This window comes from Argentina silus (assembly GCF_951799395.1).
Source record: "Argentina silus genome assembly, chromosome: 19".
In the NCBI taxonomy this organism is placed as follows: Eukaryota; Metazoa; Chordata; class Actinopteri; order Argentiniformes; family Argentinidae; genus Argentina; species Argentina silus.
The window spans coordinates 17626366-17640273 of record NC_139673.1 but is presented as its reverse complement, the minus strand read 5'-3'; the positions used below and the strand labels follow the sequence as shown (position 1 = coordinate 17640273).

General features: G+C 40.7%; 2 pseudogenes across 2 annotated transcripts in view; both read left to right on the top strand.

The window, feature by feature from the left end:
• LOC310819478 (cytochrome P450 3A27-like) overlaps nt 1-7741 on the top strand; it is a 35587-nt pseudogene extending 27846 nt beyond the window's left edge. Inside the window, exons 4-13 of the transcript in view lie at nt 1332-1431; nt 1565-1678; nt 2187-2275; nt 2386-2534; nt 2856-2983; nt 3106-3181; nt 3396-3556; nt 6288-6507; nt 6711-6873; nt 7625-7741. The product of the transcript in view is annotated as a cytochrome P450 3A27-like (transcript). The remainder of the gene's footprint in view (nt 1-1331; nt 1432-1564; nt 1679-2186; nt 2276-2385; nt 2535-2855; nt 2984-3105; nt 3182-3395; nt 3557-6287; nt 6508-6710; nt 6874-7624) is intronic.
• The window catches only part of LOC310819883 (cytochrome P450 3A27-like), a 181615-nt pseudogene that overhangs the window by 39065 nt on the left and 128642 nt on the right, over nt 1-13908 (top strand). The gene's annotated exons all lie outside the window — the stretch shown is intronic.

Sequence of the window (13908 nt, the reverse complement as noted above, 5' to 3'; positions counted from 1 at the left end):
TCCACACTTTACACTTGCCATCACTCTGGTACATGTTTTTCCAGAACTCTGCAGGCTCTTTTAGGTACTTTTTAGCAAACCGTAACCTGGCCAGCCTGTTTTTGTGGCTAAGTAGTGGTTTGCACCTTGCAGTGTAGCCTCTGTAGTTCTGCTGGTGAAGTCTTCTGCGGATGGTAGTCTCTGACTCATTGACGCCTACCTCCTGGAGAGTGTTCCTAATCTATGGGGCAGTTTTTTTAAGTTTTTTTTTTTAATTATGGTGAGCATTTTTTGGTTATCCACTGGAAGTCTTCCTTGCCATTTGCGATTTCTTAGCTCACCAGTGCTTTCTTTCCTTTTAATGAAGTTCCAAACTGTTGATTTTGGTAGGTTTAAGGTTTTGGCTATGTTTCATTTTTTTCTGATATTTCAGCATCATAATGGCTTCCCTGACTTTCAATAACATCTCTTTGGTCCTCATGTTGACAAGACACCAATAGCAGACTGCACAAATTATGTGATGGAACACACCTGACGAACACACCTGTCAAGCCAATTGTCCCATCACTTTAGTGTAGCCTGAAATAGGGGGATTATGCATAAAAATGTTGTAATTTCTGAATGATAAACCAATATGTACACAAATAACATCAAATAAAAGATGAGAATCTCTACGTTCTCATTTCAACTCCAAAAAGAAGAAAAAATGCTTCACTGTCCCATTACTTTCGCACGGTACTGTATAACCTTCTGTGGAAAAGGGTTCTACATGGAACCCAAAAGGTTTCTTCAAAGGGAGAGTAGAAGAAGAACCCTTCTAGGTAGCACTTTTTTTCTAAGAGTGCAGGATCTGTGATGGGTCTGTCTGTCTCTATCTACGGTATATATCCGCTTGAATGCCACAGCCTATTTGAGTATTGTTGCTGACCATGTGCATCCCTTCATGGCCACAATTGACCCATCTTCTAATGGCTACTTCCAGCATGATAATGCACCATGTCACAAAGCAAAAGTTGTCTTAAACTGGTTTCATGAACATGACAATGAGTTCAGTGTTCTTCAGTGGCCTTCCCAGGATCTGAATCCAATAGAACACCTTTGGGATGTGGTAGAACGGGAGATTCATATCTTGAAAGTGAACCTGAAAAATCTGCAGGAATTGAGTGATGCAATCATGTCATCATGGACCAGAATCTCAAAGGAATGTTTCCAACATCTTGTGGAATCAATGCCACGAAGAATTGAGGCTGTTTTGAGAGCAAAGGGAGGCCCTACCCAGTATTAGTATAGTGTTCCTCATAAAGTGCTCTGTGAGTGTATATCTAACTATCTTTGTTTTTGCTGGTCTGTAGGATCTATGATGGCCGTCAGCCCATCCTGTGTATCATGGACACAGCCATGATCAAAACCATCCTCATCAAGGAATGCTACTCCCTTTTCACTAACAGGAGGGTAATATGCTAAATTGAAGTTGTTGTATGGGGAAAAAAACATAAGGGCTCCTTAAATAGATAATATCATTGTTATTATAGCATTATTAATATTAGGTTAATCTTGCAGTATATAATAATAATAATTTTTCTAGAATATCTATCTCAACGGGCCTCTGTATGACGCCGTGTTTATCGCTGAGGATGATGCATGGAGACGGATCCGCAGTGTCCTGTCTCCCTCCTTCACCAGTGGGCGGATCAAAGAGGTACAGTCCCATCTCTCCTCTCCTTCTTTCATTCATTCCTTTATACAACACAAATAAATGAATGACTAACAACTCTGACGCGTGTGTGTGTGTGTGTGTGTGTGTGTGTGTGTGTGTGTGTGTGTGTGTGTGTGTGTGTGAGAGTGTGTGAGAGTGTGTGTGTGATTTGTACTATGTGTATAGTGTGTATTCATTGTTGTTTGTTGTTGTGTGAAGCAGCAACTTTAATTAATTAATCCAAGACAAATTTTCATCCGGGACAATAAAGTATATTTGATCTTATCTTCGATAAGTTCAGTGGTCAGATGACAGAGTATAGAATAATAGTTCATCTTTGGAGTCACTTATTCTTTGACTATATACATAATGTATCCTGTATGGATGTATATTCTCAGGCTATATAAACATTAAAATAATTCCTGTTTCAAACATGATATTAATATATGTTTTGCACATATTAATCCACGTATCAATCATGATATTTTTCCATGTATCCTTCCCAACTCAGATGCTCAGGATCATGAAGCAGCACTCTGGTAACTTGGTCAGCAATCTGAAGAAGACGGCTGATAACGATGAGCCCATTGAACTAAAGGAGTGAGTATTTATCTCCGAGACGATAAGGTGAATTTGTAATTTCAGTGAACTCCCCCTTTAATTTTGTGGTTGTGGTTCTGGTGGTCAGAGATTGTGTGGTTGTGTTCCAGGTTCTTTGGACCATACAGTATGGATGTGGTCGTCAGTACTTCATTCAGTGTCGACATCGACTCCCTCCACAACCCCTCCGACCCCTTTGTGACCAACTTCAAGAAAATGCTCAAGTTTGACATCTTCAGCCCACTGTTCCTCACAGTCGGTACAACTGCCCCCATATAGCTTTCAGTCATTTTGTGCTTAATAAATGAAGCTATTGATTTCATTGATTAGACTGACATAAACCACACTGCCAATGGTTTGCGCTCTACTCATTTGACAAACACATGGGCCATGTCCAGAACCAACCTCTAGTTCCTAAATGCTGGACACTTGGAGATCTGAGTGGATTGGATACAGAAGTGTCTAGGGATAGAGCCTAGGAGTTGTTTCTGGACAGGGCTGTGCATTGAATAGGATTGGAGTCACGTATCATGGTATTTCCTGTTCCTGTTTGTAACCGTGGCATTTCCTGTCCATCCAGCATTCTTCCCCTTCATGGGTCCTGTTATGGCAAACATGGAGGTATCCCTATTCCCTGCCTTGGTCACAGATTTCTTCTACGCTGTCTTTCAGAAGATCAAGTCCAATCGCGTGGCTAGCACCAGGAAGGTATGTAAATATAACTGATCAAATATACGATCTTCAGCCAGTATTGTGTAATACAATTGTAGAGATTTGGTAGCATCTGGTAGTTCTCATGTGATTTTGATCTGACGTAAGCCTGCTTCCAGAGTCGGGTAGATTTCCTGCAGCTGATGATAGACTCGCAGAAAGACAGCAACTCAAAGGGAGAGGAGCAGAGTAAAGGTGCCTGCCTTAAACACACACACACACACACACACACACACACACACACTGTATACTAGCATCTAACACACACATACAGTACCTGCCTCAAACACCTATACCTACAAACACACGGTGGAAATACTCTACTTCGTCCCTTTCTCACACCTACCACCCCATTTCTCCCACTCTCCCTCTCCTCCCTCTCATTCTCCCCCTCTCTCCATCATCATAGGATTGAGTGACCACGAGATCTTGTCCCAGGCAATGATGTTCATCTTTGCTGGCTATGAGACCACCAGTAGCTCTCTGTCCTTCCTGGCCTACAATCTGGCAACCAACCCTCACATCATGACCAAGCTGCAGGAGGAGATAGACACTGTGTTTCCCAACAAGGTAACCCCTCTGCAGACTCCTATATAGTACTATTCATGTGGAACAGGAAATATGATAGTGACAGTGTTTTAGAGGGTACTGATGAGTGTGTAACCCCTGACTTCTACAGATGGTTAGATAGGTGACAGTATTTTGCAGTGTGCTAATGTGTCTGTAGCATCCCTGTGCAGACTTCTGCCCAGTATTATTCATTTGAAACAGGAAGTAGATAGGTGTTGTTGGAATCTTCAGAATACTTAAAAGGCCAGTACCTGAGGACCTGAGGGATCTACAGGGTATATACCTTAAAAGCATGTCTGACATGCAGTGGTGTGCATGACCATAGAGTGATTTCTAAACTAATACAATCATCTTAAAATAAATTATAAAACTAACAGGTAATCAGTGCAGAGACTTGTGTGATATGTGCTCTCCATCTGACTCGTGCTGCTGCATTTTGTATCATTTGCCAAGAGCTTTCTTTGGTCGACCAGACAAGAGAGTGTTACAGTAATCAAGGCTGCTAGTAATACAAGCATGCATTCGTCTCTCAGTGTCAGCCTGGGAGAGGAAAGGTTGCATCTTTACAGCTGTGTTCTGTAAAGGTCCATGTAATATTCAAGCTTTCTAAAAGCTTCCTAACGGTTGTAATGACTATCTTTAATCGGTAGCGATCAGGGAACAAGATCCCTTATAATAAATCCCTTATGAATAAATATTTCATTTACGAACGCTGTTTTGGTTCGGAAAACACGCTTTTTAAAATGCAGTGTCCTACCTGACATTCGGTTTGCATATAAACATGTTGTGAGTGCCAGGGGTGTTCTAGGGGAGTAGACTGACCTTTCTCTGGTGGCTGCCTCTCCCAATCGTGTGCGCATGCAGAAAAACAACAGCTAATGTCCAACACTGCAAGTTCATTTCGGGGGGATATATTATTATTAGGGAGGATGTTGTTGTTTGGACAACTTCAGACAGAATTTCTCCACGATGGCAGATTTCCGGCAAACTTACTTACTCTTCTTTAAGTGATACAAATATGTTTTAGTCACATTCTTGATATGGGTTTCAAAATTAAGATCTGAGTCAATGGTAACACCTTGTTTTTTTGCCTGGTGCTTAGTGTTACTGTAAGTAGTGTCTTTAAGTGTGCAGACAGTTTGACCAGGACAAGGACAAAGAGCATTTTGGCATCAGCATTAATTAATTAATTCTAAGGTCATTAAGAACCTAGTTAATAACTTAACAACATAGTGCTATCTCAGTGCTATGATCGGCACAAAAGCCAGATTGGAACATGTCAAAGGTACAGTTGGGAAGAAGGAGATTATTTAACAGTTTGAACACCTTTTTTTCAAGAATTATAATTTTTTTGCTTAAAAAGGGAAGGTTGGAGATTGGCCTAAAATCGCTAAGGACTGAAGAGTCTAAGTTACTTTTCTTCAGGAGGGGTTTCACCATGGTAGTTTTAGGTGCAGATGAACAGACCCCCACTTTGCTGAGCATTTCTGTATGACCACTGCAAAAGAGTTCATAGTGCTTCCATGTGGTGGAAGGTGGGGTAACAAGTCATCAAACACATCTTCAGGTCTTGCCTGAGTGATCCTCCTCACCTAATATTGGTTCTCTTATCTCAGAAGTATGTTGCAAATTCCTCACATTTGTAGGTGGAGAGCAGATCACCAGGTGTCTTGTGGGCGGGATTTATAAGGCTGTCAATCGTTGAAAAGAGCACTGTTTGAGTTGTTATGATTCATTATCAATTTTGAGAAATGATCCGGCTTGGCGTTTTTTTTATTGCCTTATTAAAAGCAGAAAGATGCTCTCGAAGAATATCAAGGTGGACCTGCAGTTTTTGTCAGCTCAGACTTTCTGCAAATTCTTTTAAATTTGGCCACAGCCTTTTTCAGTTTGAGTGGTGCTACAGAGTCGATAGTTGCCCTTAGTTTGGTGTTGAAGCTGGTTACTAAATCATTATCACAGGAGGAAGCTGTTGATGGTGTACTATTCATATTCATATTCATCATGAAATTCTCATCTGCTCAGCGACATGGCTAAATAAGTAATGGAGCGAAAATATATTTTTTCCCTACTTCTAATAGACTGACATGCATTCATGTTTAGCCAGGTTTCAGATAAAAACATTACAGTGCAGCTTTCGCTCTGAGATAAGATCAATAAAGGTTTTGCCAGATAGGGACCTAATATTCAAAAGCACCATGGTAATGTTCTCTGGGCTGTTCGGTGCTGCCCGGCCACAGTTAATGGAATGGATACCAAGTTATTCACATTTGAACCACCTGACAATTTTCTTGTAGTCTGTCGACTGTGATAGGAAATAATAGACTATAGCACATTCAGTATTCCAAGCAGTCAATCCACTAAAAGCAGCCCAGTTTAGTGGCATTTTGACTTCTGATTGATCCTTGTGTACATCTATCATTTACATTGTTCAGTGGAATCTAAATGTATTTTCTTCTAACTATCAAGATAACATTATTTAGCGATTTTTTTGTTTATTCATGTACAACAAAAAAGCAAGTCTCTATTACACACGTACATTGAAAGTAATGGCGTTCTGTATGCGGGTGTCATGAAATTAGGCTATGCAGATTAGAATAAGTACAGTACTGTGTTCATTTCCCAAAAAAAGAACACAAAAAACGAACAGCTCTTCAGATTTGCGACGAAAAAGAGTTAGTTCTGGGCTACCAATCACTAGTGCTCATGTGAGTGTAATATCCCTGTTCAGGCTCCTATCCAGTACGAGGCTCTGATGCAGATGGACTATCTAGACAGCGTGATCAACGAGTCTCTCAGGTTGTACCCCATCGACTTGAAAGAGTCGCCAAGAAATCTGTTGAGATCAGCGGCATCACCATCCCCAAGGGTATGGTTGTCATGTTACCCATCTGGACCTTGCACCGTGACCCCGATGTGTGGGAAGACCCAGAGGAGTTCAAACCAGAGAGGTAATGGGCCACATCTTAACCACAACCACAATATCAATCACAACAGCAACGATAAGAGCAGTGTTCCACAAACAACCATAAAACAAACCTAAATGCGACGACCAAACACAAACAGGTTTCTTCAACCATGTATAACCATCATATTACTGTGATTTAATTGATATGTTCTTTAACCCCTCCTCCTCTGAACTCTCCGTGTGTAGGTTCAGTAAGGAGAACAAGGAGAGCATCGACCCATACACCTACATGCCGTTCGGGTTGGGCCCACGGAACTGTATCGGGATGCGATTCGCTCTGGTATTGATGAAACTGGCGATGGTGGAGATTCTACAGAGGTTCAACTTCACCGTCTGCAAAGAGACAGAGGTGAGACAAAATAATGATACAATGATTGTAAATATAATTTTGTACCTATGACTTTGTTGCGTTTCTATATGTAGCAGAGGTGATTTTGGAATCACACTCGCGTGATGAGGTAGCCCTGCCTGAGACATGTAAACTGAAGTGTCGCCCTCAGACCTTGAGGATGTCCTCTTGGCTTAATAGTAGCGTTTGTGTCTTCCACATGGGAGACCCGGGTTTGAACCCCCATACTACAATTCTGTACTTGCGTACTGCATGAGTATGTACTCCCCATTTAATTTCCCAGATTGCATTTTTCAGTACTAGGCGCCAATCATCCTCAGTATAGGCTACCTACTAAAATTTAGTAACTAAATGATGGAAGTGTGAGATTTAAAAAAAAGCTATTTGTATTTCTGCAAAACTCCCTCGAGACTTCATAGGGCCATTTTAATGTATGTCGACCCAAGAGACGTTGTCCAGGAGTTTGAGTTTATTTGAATTTATAGTGCAATGCTACCCGAACGTAACAGTGACACTGTATTAGGTAACATTCATAGTGTAACGCTGACATCTGTTTTACTCGTTCCTTCATACTGTAACGACCCTGTGTAAGGCCCGTTAGCAGCTCCGCCAAGGGAGTTAACTCTCTTGGTGTTGTGGCTAGCGCGGCCGGTTTGTAAGCGGAAGGTTGCGAGTTCGATACCCGCTTAAGGCAAGCTGCTCTGCCCCGCCGTTCGCTACAATACTTTAACTGTGTGTCAACTCTCACCAGATCCCCATTGAGATGGACCTACAGAACACTCTGATGCCCATACGGCCCATCAAACTCAAGCTGCTGTCCCGCTGCCAGGAGTCCAACGACAACCAGCTCAAAGCAGACAGCCAGTGATGAGGACCTGCCCTGCTGCAGGTCTCTCAGTTATTATGTTACACATAGATCTAGGATAAGCCCCAACACTGGCTACTTTCAAAAATGGGCTTAAAAAAAAAAAGGGCTTCGCTTTTGCCTTAAATTGAAACTAAATTGGCGCTAATAATTGCACTGTGACCCTAAAATGCACTGTGACTTTTATTCTTTTTTTATGTCTTTTATGCGTTTTTATTCTAATTTTTTTTTCATGCTCTTTCCTTTTTATCTATTTTACGTAAAGCACTTTGAATTGCCTCTGTGTATGAAATGTGCTATATAAATAAACTTGCCTTGCCTCGCCTCGCCTCTGGGCTCTGCTGCTATTGTATGCTGCTCTCTTTGTATCTGTCTATTAGTGGAGGTCCAGGACTAGTTGTACAGAGACAGTTGTTGTCTGTCGTCTGCAGTGCAGGGATTTGCATGTGACTTGTGTATGTTTTGTACTCGTCTGGTAGTGGGTCTCTATCATCACGCTAAAAACGTGTGTATAATCACAAACTAAATCATAACATGAGAATGAACAATATGCCATCAAAACATGACAATGAATAGGTGTTAGATTAGATTCAACTTTATTGTCATTGTGCAGAGTACAAGTACAGAGACAACGAAATGTAGTTAGCGTCTAACCAGAAGTGCAAAAGGAGTGCAATGTGAACAATATATACAGGTAGAGCAGTATAAGCAATATATGAGCAGTATAAGTAGTGCAGTATAAGCAGTATATGAGCAGTATAAGCAGTATATGAGCAGTATAAGTAGTGCAGTATAAGCAATATATGTATTAACAGTAACATTATAAGCAGAATAAATATAGAATGCAGTATGAACAGTATAAGCAGTATATGAGCTGTATAAGTAGTGCAGTTACCAATGTATTGGGTCTATCTATGGGTATCGTAGTGCAGCAGTAATCAAAATGTACCTGCATTTTATCGTTTGAAGTGCCATCTCATCTGTCATAAGATTTGACTTGTAAAACTGAAAAGTAGGATACAACTAATAGCCTAAATGTATAAACACAGACCACAACCAAAAAACAACATGGGAAAATCGTTTACGCATCCTCTGCAGCAGGAACAGTGCAGAGAAAAAGTATGTACAGTAAACCCCATAACTGAATACACTTCATACGCTTCAGCGCGACACAGAACGCTACATTGAGGTGGCCTATACTGCAACAAAGTAAAAAAAATGAGACAGACACGTGTCTTCAATAACTTGCATGTTTTATCAAAATACAAGCATTCGGCACATTGTTAACTTGTAGGAAAGTTTAATCAGGTTTTATCAATTGTATTTCTTTAAATGTGAAATAAATATCATCAGTGCAGAGGCTATAACACACTACAAAAGTCACATTAAATCACGGAAAGTAGGCTAGGCAAATTAACGGAACTATATGAATATACAGCCCGAGCCCAGTCCAGGGTTCTGAAAGCGACAAGTAACAAGTGTGCCCATCAACGGTCTAGATATTAGGCCTATACAGTGGGGGAAATAATTATTTGATGGTACTTTATGGTATGATTATGGTACTTTTATTTTAACAAATAGAGACAGAATATCAACAAAGAAGTCCAGAAAAAACACATTATATAAAGTTATAAATTGATTTGAATTTGATCCCCTACAAACCAGCAAGAATTCTGGCTCATACAGACCGGTTATATGCCCATGAGGCACACAGATTACTCCTGTCACTTTAAGAAAGTACTCCTAATCTCTGCTTGTTATGGGTATAAAAGACACCTGTCAATAGAATCAATCTCTTCCATTCCAACCTCTCCACCACCATGGGCAAGACCAAAGAACATTCAAAGGACATCAGGGTAAGAGTTGTAGACCTGCACAAGGCTGGAATGGGCTACAAGACCATCAGCAAAAAGCTTGGTGAGAAGGAGACAACTGTTGGTGCAATTATTAGAAAATGGAAGAAATACAAAATAACCATCAATCGCCCTCGGCCTGGAGCTCCATGCAAGATCTCGCCTCGTGGGGTAAGGATGATCATGAGAAGGGTGAGGATCAGCCCAGAACTACGCGGGAGGAGCTTGGTAATGATCTCAAGGCAGCTGGGACCACAGTCACCAAGAAAACCATTGGTAACACACTACACCGTAACGGATTGAAATCCTGCAGTGCCCGCAAGGTCCCCCTGCTCAAGAAGGCACATGTGAAGCAGTGGACCCATCTGAAGTTTGCCAATGAACACTTAAATGATTCAGAGAAGGCTTGGGAGAAGGTGATGTGGTCAGATGAGACCAAAATTGAACTCTTTGGCATAAATTCGACTCTTCGTGTTTGGAGGGAGAGAAATGCTGAATGCTACAATCCCAAGAACACCATCCCCACTGTCAAACACAGAAGTGGAAACATTATGCTTTGGGGTTGTTTCTCTGCTAAGGGTACAGGACGACTTCACTGCATTGAGGGGCCAATGGACGGGGCCATGTACCGTAAGATCTTGGACAAGAACCTCCTTCCCTCAGCCAGAGCACTGAGGATGGGTCGTGGATGGGTCTTCCAGCATGACAATGACCCAAAACATACGGCCAAGACAACAAAGGAATGGCTCAAGAAGAAGCACACTAAGGTCATGGAGTGGCCTAGCTAGTCTCCAGACCTTAATCCTATAGAAAATTTGCGGAGGGAGCTGAAGCTTCGAGTTGCCAAGCAAAAGCCTTGAAACCTTCAGGATTTGGAGAGGATCTGTAAAGAGGAGTGGACCAAAATCCCTCCTGAGATGTGTGCAAAACTGGTGACCAACTACAAGAAACGTCTGACTTCTGTGCTTGCCAACAAGGGTTTCTCCACCAAGTACTAAGTCATGTTTTGCTTGGGGATCAAATACTTATTTCCTTCGATCAAATGCAAATTAATTTATAACTTTATATAATATGTTTTTCTGGACTTTTTTTTTTGATATTCTGTGTCTATTTGTTAAAATAAAAGTACCATAAAAATTATAGACCGCTCATTTCTTTGTAATCGGGCAAACTAACAAAATCAGCAGGGGATCAAATAATTATTTCCCCCACTGTACGTAACATTTGGAGATGTGTTAACACGATCAAAGAAAATACGCGGGAGAGGTCCACTGTTTGAGGCGAAAAAAGACAGGGTTCCCAGAGGAAAAATTAATAAAAATGAGTTCCTCACAAAACAAGGAACCCAAAACCATTTCAATGGAAACGATCGGACTTTACCTTGGAACGAAGCGGACGCATGAGCGCGGGCTTTGGAATTATTCAAAACAGCGCCCGCTCTAACACGATCAAAGAGAATACGCGGTAGAGGTCCACTGTTTGATGCGAAAAAAGACAACGTTCCTAGACGAATAAAAACGAAATAAAAATGAAATATCCTAGTATTCCTAACAAAACAAAGAACCCAAAACCATTTCAATGGAAACGATCGGACTTTACCTTGGAACGTAGACTGTTTGTGGAACGTAAAGTAGTGTACTGAACTCGAACACTGCACCTACGTGACAACCTACCAACCCCTGCAACCCCTGCACCCCCCCCCCCCCGGACAATTGCACTATTACTCCCCTCCCCTGCTCTTACTCAATACCACTGCTCTTCTGTACATATGTCCATACTGTTCATATTTTCTTAATACTACTGTTAGTACACTGCACATATCTGTACATACTGTGCATACCTGTTTATACTGTTCATATGGCATTCCATATTTATATTTATTCTGCTATCTACCTTATGTTACTGTTAATACATATATACTGCATTACCTATACAGCTCATATGCTGCTACACTGTTCATACTGTAACTTATTTATTCTGCTTATAATGCTACTGCTTACTCATATACTGCTTACACTGCACTACTTATGTTATACTGCACTACTTACTGCTCATATATTGCACTACCTGTAAATACTGTTCATTGCACTTTCTGCTATTTTGCACTTCTGGTTAGACGCTAACTGCATTTCGTTGTCTCTGTACTTGTACTCTGCACAATGACAATAAAGTTGAATCTAATCTAAAAAAAATGTTTTCGCTGACTGGCGGCACAAGGGTGTGGGTTGGGTGGAGCTCCGCTGTTTGAGGCGAAAAATGACAAGGTTCCCAGAGGAATAAAAAAAAATGCCTTTATGCACCTGACACCATAAACAAAGTACCTTCTGGAAAAATAAACTTCTTCTAATCCAAGCCAGCTCTGTGATATTCTAGAAGGTCAGAGTTTAGCAGTTAGCACAGTAACATTGTTGCGAAGAGGTCAGATGAAGATAAGATATCTTTGAAAAAAAAAGTATAAATATGATCAGACTTTTTTCTGATAAAATAGTTGTTTTTTTGTTCAACAGTACCACTTTGTCTGTTTTTCCATTTTCTTGAAGCATCTGCAATTGATTTACAGCCAGCATCATAGTCATGACAGTGAAAGTGTCCAAACAGGTGACCTGAAAAAATATCAAAAGGGGGATGAGGAGAAGAAAGCGGATCTCCACACTGATGAAACATGGGCAGATGAAGAAGATACTAGCGAAAGAAAACAAAAACATGGAGAGGAAAAACTGTCTGTGGAGTATAAGGCAACTATTAAAGAGAATGACAACATTTGGATGAACTTTCGTTCATCTTGGTCTAATAATGGAATTAGTCTAGTCGTGGTGTGGGCCAGGAGTGACTGCAACCTATAATAAGTCTTCTTTACTTTGCTACAGCCATCGCTGGCTGACATTGTCATTCACTGCCATCAACGGAAATCAATGTTTCCCACATTATATTTCATGCCAACGTCAATCAAAAGTAACCTCAGATTGTTATGGAAATCTTTCAGTGAACAACAACAAACGATGTTTGGTCTCAGTTGAGAGTTTTAATGCATATAGAAAGTATTATACAACGTTGGTCAGCTGGATCAGCATTCCTTCACCAACAGTGTGGATTCAGATACTGATGCTGTGGCTGAGGAGAAGACCATCCTTAACTCCAATGCTCATACGTCATAGGTCTAGGGGTAAACATATCTTGCACCTGTTTGCTGACCAAGAAGCTGGGAAAGAAGCGTAGGCGTTGTGAGCCACTATCTCAAACCTCAGCCTGCAGTTAGGAGTGTTCCAAGGTCACATAACATCTTTGATACAAGAGAAGGAGCAGTCGGTTTTGGTTCTTCCTCAGTCACATAATTAAAAATAACAAAGTACATTGGGTCACAGAAAGGTCAATACATTTAATATAAAACTAAAACAAAATAGTACAAATATTTTTTGCCATTACAAAACCAAGTACTGTAACAAAGTGATGAAGGCTTATCAAAGGTTACAGATGCATAGTCTTGAACCAAAATAAGAAAAACATACAATAATGATTGCTTTGATAATGATAATTATGGCTTTACAAGACCCAGAAAACAACCAAAATATTGTATGATGAAAAGTAAGAGATTCCCCAGACTGATGAAGAATAATGGACAGATGCCAAAAATAGAAATGAGACATTTTGTTTAATATACTGTGAAGGGGAGGATAAGGTGAAAGTAATAACGGGAGTGGAGAAAACAAGGGAACAAAGCTTTAGTCACAGTGAAAAGGTAATTAGTGAACAGGAGAGAAGTGCCATCAAACTTACTTGAGATTTTTTGATCATTTTGAGTTACAATTCTAGTGTTTCTTTTTTGTTCATCTGGTTCACTTTCTTACCTCTGTATCTATCTACAGTTTTCCCGTCTTTTCCAAGGGTAAACAGACCCGAGTTCAATACCCAACAGCCACACTTGGCAGAGTAGACAGCGAACACAATGCAAAGGTGGGCTAACGGAAAACTGTTTTGATAGATTCAACAGTTTAGATTGTAGATTCATTGATAGGTTGGTTGATTGATTTACATTGAGCAGGACCTCTCCCTTTATGTTCCTTCCTCAGATGTCTATCCACAGCTGGGCAATGGTAATTTGCTGAAATGAACTGTGTATTAACAGTCAGGAGAATTCAAAAGGTAAAAAACCAAGTCACCAGCGTGGCTGCGGGGCTGAAGCCAGATTTATTTTGAATGGCCAAACCTGAATAAAGTATTCATTCAGTAAGACGAGTTATGGTTTAGAATGTTTGTAGAGCACACACATACACTCACCGGCCACTTTATTAGGTACACCTTGCTAGTACCGGGTTGGAC